Source organism: Zonotrichia albicollis, chromosome 3 (assembly GCF_047830755.1).
Source record: "Zonotrichia albicollis isolate bZonAlb1 chromosome 3, bZonAlb1.hap1, whole genome shotgun sequence".
Classification (NCBI taxonomy): domain Eukaryota; kingdom Metazoa; phylum Chordata; class Aves; order Passeriformes; family Passerellidae; genus Zonotrichia; species Zonotrichia albicollis.
In genome coordinates, this window is record NC_133821.1 from 67,855,613 (window position 1) to 67,863,800 (window position 8,188).

The window sequence follows — 8,188 nt, forward strand, 5'->3', positions numbered from 1 at the left end:
TTCCCTCTCCCTTGCTCCAGCACTTGTTGCTTATGCAGGGAAGCTGGGAAGTAAATGCCTGTGCAATGCACAAAGCCCAGAACAGCACACGTGCTGACCCAGCTCTCAGGTAAACCACAGAGACATCAGACACCATGGGAGACATTTTTAGAGAGTCTGATAATGTCAAATATTTTGGTACTCAGAGAGGGTGGGATAGCTGTGTAGTCAGGTCAGCATGTGCCACAGAAGTCTTGAGGCTGGAAAGTCAGCCAAGAAACCCAGAATTGCCAATCTTGTTATTTTCTTGAATGATCTGCTCAAAGAGAAATCCCAAGCACACAGAGAATTTAAACAATATTTCCTGACAAAAATATTTCCGCCCTTTTCCCCAAGGCCAGAAAGCAAAACATTTTTCCCACACAAATCACTGACCTAAGAGTTCAGGAGATGCAGATCTCTTGCCTAACTCTGCTGTTACTTTTACCCTATGTGTAAATATTTGTTTATTAACCTGTCACATCAGATAATCAGCAAATTACTTCTCTGGGGTTGCAATCCACCACCTGACAGGTTGCCAAGGGGTGATTAATATCCACCATCTTCCCTCCTATAGAAAGGAGCTGCAGCTTTCCCTGGCTGGTCCAGAAAAAAACCCAAAAAAACAAAAAAACACAGCCTTTCTCACAAGGACAGTTCAAACTCCCAGCACTGTTCAAACAATTCACTTTAGTCAGCCAACACTTCTTTACAGACAATTGCTCCCTGAAATTGAAACTGGATATTATTGGACTGTTTGAAAAATACAGCTGTGTGGGACAATAAAACTTCTTGAAGTTTGCTATTCTACCAGCCAGTGAACTTGGCATGTGGTTCCTCCCAGTGGGGTCAGATTATGCATACTGAGCTTAGAAATGGGCTGATCTAAAATTTTCCTCTGTATCTTTGGAACCTAAGTTCATTGAAAAGATCAGACTAACTACACGGGCAAAATCCACTGTGAAACTCTTCACATCACAGATATATTATGACTGTAGTTGTTGGTATGAAGAAGAAGAAACTCCGACTCCACAGAGGTTACTTTACTTAAAAACTTATGAATGGGTATTTCTAGCAAAATACAACATGCACCATAAATGAGTGAACTCAGAGATCCAGGCATTCTGCCAGCATCCTCACCCTCACTTTGCCTTGTCACCAGCACAGTGACAGAACAGACTTCTGCCCTGCCTGATGGTCCCAGATTATCTTGCAGCAGCAGCACAGTCCCTGCTCACTGCACATGGAGCTCACTTGGGACAGCTCTGCATGCATGGCTGATGGTCTTTTAAAGGTTGCCAAGGTGCTGCCCCTATACCAAGGGTCTTCCCACCCTTGATCAATCATATCTTACCTTGCAATCAGTGCCCTGCAGTCCATTACAGTTAATCAATGCTGGAGCCTCTTTGGTGTCCAAAGAGATAAACAAGCTCGTTTTTCAGTATTGACTGCAACTGTTTGCTTTTCAGTGTGATTTCACTCCAAAATAAAAAATAATTAGGCCCTATATACTGCTTTCTCTGTGCCACAGATTTGTCCTGCCCCTGCTAACTGTGAGGTAGTCTGTCATCCTGTGCCTTGCCAGCAGGTACACACACACACCCAGGATCCTACTTTAGAGCTTTGTCAGTGCCTTTTTGCAGCATGAGAACCCAATTACTCATTTTAGTCAGGTTTGTCTCAGTAAATGAAAAAGCAGCAAAGCTTTATCTACGAAACCAGGCGGGGCCCCTGTCCAAGCCCTGGTGTTAATTGAGGTGCCCTCTGAGAAGCCTTACCTCCCACCCAGAATCAGCTGCCTTTGAGGCTGTGCTGATAGCAAAAATAGACGTGGTATGTGACCAGCACTTGGTTATTTCCCTTTCCTCAGCCAGTGCCTTATTATACAAGGGCTCTGAGGGCTGTGGCTGTACAAGTAACAATCTGTGAAAGCATATTTCCCCAGCGGTTCCTTCCGAGCAGCATGAAAGTGTCAGATGAGGACAGAAGCTGGCATTATGCTACTGGCATGACTGAATCACAACAGGAGCTCTGTTGTTAACCATTTAACTGTCTAAATACATTGCCCAGCACTGTCCTGTCTGGTTTCTGCCCAGCATTATTCCTATTAGAAAAGGTTCAGGGAGCTAATTGTTCAGCAAAACTGTGTGATGAGCCAATGAACAGACACCAAACCAACAGATCCAAGCAACTGTTCAGCTGTTCCAGCATCCTGGCAGTGATGGCAAAAAATGCCTCAGATGCTAAGTCCTCATCTCTTTCAAAACCAGGTCCTTTCATGGCAATGGTTAAGGCAGATCACTGAAAGTATGTCAGCCTTCTCTTCAGAAGGTAAAGGCTTGAATTACCATGACCCTCTGCTTGATGGGCTTCTTGTGCTAGTAGCTGGCTTAAGAAAAGCCTTCTTTTCTGCACTCTTCATCACCCTTGAATCAAACCCTCCTGAGGATGCTCTGAAAATATGCTGACACAAGCTGACAAGCTCAGCCATAGCCCAGGGGGAGGCAGTGCATTCAGGCCTCACAGAGACAAGTCTCTGTTTCCCAGTGTTGTCTTCTGGGAGCTGCTTGGCAGCAAACAGATCTGCTCATTTACCATCCGCCTGCTCACCTGCTCCATCAACCGATGCTGTCCTGCTTCATCTTCCTCTCACTTCCCCTACCTCTTCCCTCTCCTTTTATTTTCCAATGTCCAACTTCATAGCACTCTTCCCTTTTCAGCCTCCATCACAGGTCTGAACACCCTTTAACAGCACAAATATTGCCTTTCCTTACAATTAGGACATGAGAGTCAGCAAAACCCTAGCTCTAGTTGTCTGGGTGCTGGCAGAGGAGCTCACCTTCAGCAATCACCTCCCATACTATGATGGCCCTCCAGGATGCACTGCAGGTTCCCCAGAGCAGAGCCATCTGGCCTGAGCAAAAGAAAGGAGGCAGCACCAATGACATGACTTTTGTGCCATCACTCCTCTTTAAACCCATGCCCTGACTTCACAGGGTAAATTAAAGGCAACATTTGGGGTGAGATGAAACAGATGTAGGGCAAATTCTCTTTTTGCTGTTAATTTGGGGACCTCTATTGGTTTCAGAAGGGCTTATTCTATGATTATATTAACAGTCAGCCAATAATTCTGACAAGAAATGAGTCAAGCTCTTCTTTTTCCATGCCCCTGTTTACAATTATAATTGGTCTCTTTATTTCCGTAGTGTTGTTGCTTAGTGCACTGCAGTACTTCCAGCCTCAGCAAGATTAGAGGTAGTAAGAATCTTAACCTTACATTTCATTGCTCCTGTCAGTTCAAGTTAGCTACACAATGTCATTATGCTTTTATATATAACACAGAAAAAACAAGTTGTACTTCCAGTATTCCCTTTAACTAAATCCATTCCTTTTCTAGGCAGGAGATAGCAAAAATTAATGGCTGCTCTCATAATATTTTATGATCTTGAACATCAAATATTCCCTGGTCGCTGAATCAATTAGGATTCATTGACTCCCATTAACGGTTAACAGGGTACTGTGTTCTTCAAGCAGACATTAATAATAAGGCTTTGACTCTGTGAAACCACACTAGATAGGCCAGGAAGTCATTTAAGTTACATGCAAGACTTGGTTTGCTGGAATCAAGAAACATGAACGCATTTATTTTCTTTAACACATGGATGCCAGCCAAAGTTCCCGCAGCACAACTTTAAAATATGATGTCCTAGCTTCATCATTTTTGCAAAATCCCTTTTATTATTTAGTTCTGTTTCAGGAAGACAGAAAGGCAATTTTTCTGATCACTATCAGACACAAGGCACGAGGAAATTCAGGGTCTGTAAATTTTCAAAGAATATTTTTAGAAAATACTGTTCTCTAATATAAGTGCAACATTCCTATTGGAAATTTAAGTTGATACTCTAAGTGATAGTAGGGATATCTTCATTTAGAATTATATATATATCTGCACATACAGTTATACAGCCTGTCATGAAAAGGCTCTGCACAATTTTGCTTGTATCACCTTTAAAACAAAAACCAACTTTGCACTGAAGCCCATACAACCATCCTTGAAACATGATGCTAATGAAGGAAATTTTATGTTGTTCTACTCATAAAGTTTAAGAAGCAAATTAATTTGTCTCACTTGTGAGAACAGCATCACCAGCTCCAGTGGTTGTTAGCAGTGTAAAGCAAATAAGGTTGGGATCCCTGGACACACTGTGCTTCTCAGAAATAATTGCTCTCTTGAAAGAGTTAAGAGCCTCTGCCCTTTCTAAATATGGCACAGTAAAAACATTGCTCTCACTAACAAGTGTGGTTCAGTAATTGGAAAGTAATTTTAAATTCTAATTCCAAGTAATTTGATTTGCAGGAAATGGCAGTTAATTACTCATACAAATGCCTCTGTGAGGTGTGGCTGGACTAATGCACAATGCATGGAGCAGGGAGAGCACACAGTTCAATGTGCCTCAGACAGCCCGAGATATCTCTCATAATGCCAAGTAGAATAATATTATTTTTCCTGCAAATCACTATCTGCTGAAAGTAATTTCCACAGAGAAGTTTAAATTAGAGGTGTAGTCTAACGTAAGGAATAGCTGCTCTCTAGCCAATTTGAACTACTCTCTGCAGACTCGTGGCCAGCGTGCCCCTCTGTGACAGTCCCTTTCTGTCATTCTGTGTTTCACAAGGCCTGGCCCTTTCTGCCACCCCAGTTTCATCTCCAGACCATGAAGAACTTCCAGCATGTCTGAAGGTACAGGTTGACAACCCTAGGCAGGCCCTATTGCTCACATACAAAGGGTCAAATCCAACAAAATATGTCCTGTTTGGAAAGTCCTGCCTATGGCAATGCTTTGACAAGGGGAACCAGCACCTTTTCCATGAGAAGAGGTTGATCCTACTGTGCTGAGCCAGGGCTTTCCCACTCCTTCTGCACAGCACATTTGTAGCATGCTAGCCCTCAGTCTGTCACACAAGGTTAGCAATGCTCCACTGGTACTGTAAGTACACTCACCCACCTATTTTTGGCTCTACTATGGCACAGATTCCAGTAGTAAATAAGGTTCTTGCTGTCTGCAGTCTACTTATCCAGCCCTCACCCTGTGAGCTGGGAAAATACCACTGCACCCACAGCACATGCAGGGAGAGAGGCAGAGAGAGACTGAGCAGTGGCACAGCAGGGGCTGAATACCCCCCTCCCATGTGAGCACCCAGCCTAGCCTACCTATCTGTGCTTTAATACCTTTTCCTTCTCTAAGCACACAGTTTTTCACTTGAGAGCAGTGTGATGTGTCCTGAGTGCTAGCCCAGGATGGGGCCAGGACACCAGCAGGGTGCAACATTCAGTCACAGCTGTGGGGCCAAAGTGGCACCAACTCCTAAAAAAATCATCAGAAGCGACATAGGAAAAGCAGCCTGACCTTTGAACCAAGACAATTTAGAGGAATAGTAATAGTGAAAAAAATTAGTGGTCAACTAGAGAAGCACAAGCTACTTGGGATGATCACAGTATGAAAAGTTAGGCTTTTGTAATGAGAAGATCTTTCTTGCTCTCCCTGGAGAACTGCAAAGGGATCCAAAGATCTGAAGACAAGAGTAATTTGGTTGACACTGACTGCCTTGGTTTTCAAAAACATCTTCTAAAACATCACAAGAAACCAAACATCCATGGAAGGTCTTTGCCTGGTTAGGAAACAGAGTAGCAACATTTTCTCAATGAAAAGTAAGCAAAGTTCAAGAAGAGTCTGAATTTCCATAAATACACTGCTGTTCAGTGTATTTTCATGGAAAATTCAGAAAAGGGTGAAGTGAGAAAACTTATCAAGAATACCAAGTTATTCAAGATAGTAAGGACTAGCACCAGCTGCGAAAAATTGCAGAGGAATCTCACACAACTGAGCAAGAAAATCCCTCAAAAGCTTTATAGCAGAACTGGCAAATGTTCAGAGGAAGGAAGAAGAGAAGATCAAAGGTAGAGAAAGCTGCTGAACAAGGAACAAATGAGTGAGGTAGGACACATCAGTCTGTGAAAGAGGTGACTTCTGGGTATACAAAAAAAAGTCTGCAAAAAGACTGATTGTCTGCTTCTCTAAGAAACAGTACCAGCAACAGGGGGTCAATCAGTTGAAGCTTGAAGGAGCCAAAATAGTAGCAAAAAGGGCAGCAGGAGCTCCTTGACAAAGGGCACTACAGATGGTACAAGTTTTTGTGGCTTCAAGGGAAGGCTGGACATATTCTCACAGAGGGCAGCTGCCTGGGCCACATCTAGCCACCAAGTCTCCGAGTTCAAAAACGTGAAGGCTGGGAGAACATCAAGTACCACATGTACCTGTCTTGCTCTGACTCTTCCCTAGGTCTTCATCTATGGATACTGTCAGAAATAGCCCTCTGGGCTGGCAAACCTGGGTCAGGGTCTGCATCACCAATGTTATATTGTAAAATAACTAAATTCTCTCTCTTATAAGGAAATTTCAACATCTTTCTTTATGGATTGACTTACCTCTGGGGTTCTGTGTCAAATCTACCCTTTTCCTTGGCTCCTCCCCCAAATAATTTTCTAAATTCTGTCTGAATTGCATATTTTTTAAAATTTCATACCAGAGGCAAGCTTGGCTACGTCTCTCAGGCTCACAAATAAGAGCACCACCACAAAAGAGCACAAACATAATTACATCTTCTAGGCTACTCTCCTGATGATTTCAAGGCTTGCATAAAGCTTTACTGCTGCTGCTCAAGTTCAGTTTAAATGAAGAAAGGCCTTGCAACCAGAATATCCTGGCATTGCAAAATGCCATCTCAAGTATGCAAAACTGTGTGACACATGTGAGGCACATGTGAGGACAAGGAAGACATCCATGAGATGATTTGTGAAATATATTTCAGTCATTCTCTTTGTTTAAAGCTTGAAAAAAATAATTGTTGAAATGGGACATTATTTTACACATGAAGTACTTTGAGATCTGGGGCAAAATCTATTGGATTCTAGTAGGAGTCCAGTCATGATATCGTGCTGAGCAAAGCCTGTGTGTACTTAATTTTTTTCTCCACCAGATTGCTGCCTGGATTCTCTAGCAAATCAGTATGCCAGGCAGGGGAGAAAGCATACTGCAGCAAAAAAAGAGGGAAAGGAAAATAATGCTGTCATTTTCTATTTGCACATTTCTAATGCAAAAGCAGAGATATCATAGAGGTTATCCCTTAAAGCAGAGCTTGCCTGGTATTTTTGCTTCCCTTCTCACAATCCTCACAAGGAAGATAAACAAAGCATCACCAGACAGAGCTTCTGCAGGAGCAGCTGTAAGTGGAAGACATCTTGTTCCTGCTCAGCAGCAGCATCCTACCCTCTTGCCCTGAAAAAAGCCAAACAAACCTCTGCAAAAACACCCCAAAACCCCCAAACAAACAAAACAAAAAACACCCAACAACCACAAAAGAGATATCTAAAAAAATTCCTGATGTAGTTACAGTTCTGATTGTGGCACTGGGTGATCACTGCAGCCAGCTGAGCAGTGGCCACCACAGGGCCAGCACAGCACAGGCAGTGTCCCAGGAGCATCACACTGAGCTGCAGTGCCCAGGCCCTCCTGGGTGCCTCCTGCATCATCCCAGCTGGGCCTTCCCCGTCCCACCTGCTCTGCTCTAGCAGCCCAGTTTCTTCCTGATGTCTTAATCAGGGAAGGGCTGAGGAGGGCTGCAGCAGTATTTTGTATTCTTGAGTGTTGAGCTACACATTAAAATTGTTGATATAAATGCACAGAGATTCATTCCCTCTCTCCCTTCCTTCACACAGCACCAACAAGTTGTTCTATTCCCAACAAGATGAATGAAGCTGGTTTCCTGGGGACTAATGTTCTACATCCCATGCACCCTGCTGACCTCAGCACACCACCTCCAGCCTGTGGTACTCCACCATGTGGCTCCCTGGAGCCACCCTGAACACCTCTGGCTGTCTGCACATCCCCCCACCTTGTCCTGCTCCCTGCTGAACTGAGGGCAGCACCTGCTGCAAGGGGCTTGAGCCTCATGGAGAATCTGCATGGAGAAGCTTCTATCCTCCTGCAGAGCCTCTTTGTTCCTCCCTTCTGACTAACCACCCTGCCAGAGCTTGGAACAGCTCCATGTCCTTTGAAACCCCATGCTTCCATCAAATCTGCTCAGGTGACTGCCGGATTCAAAAATTACA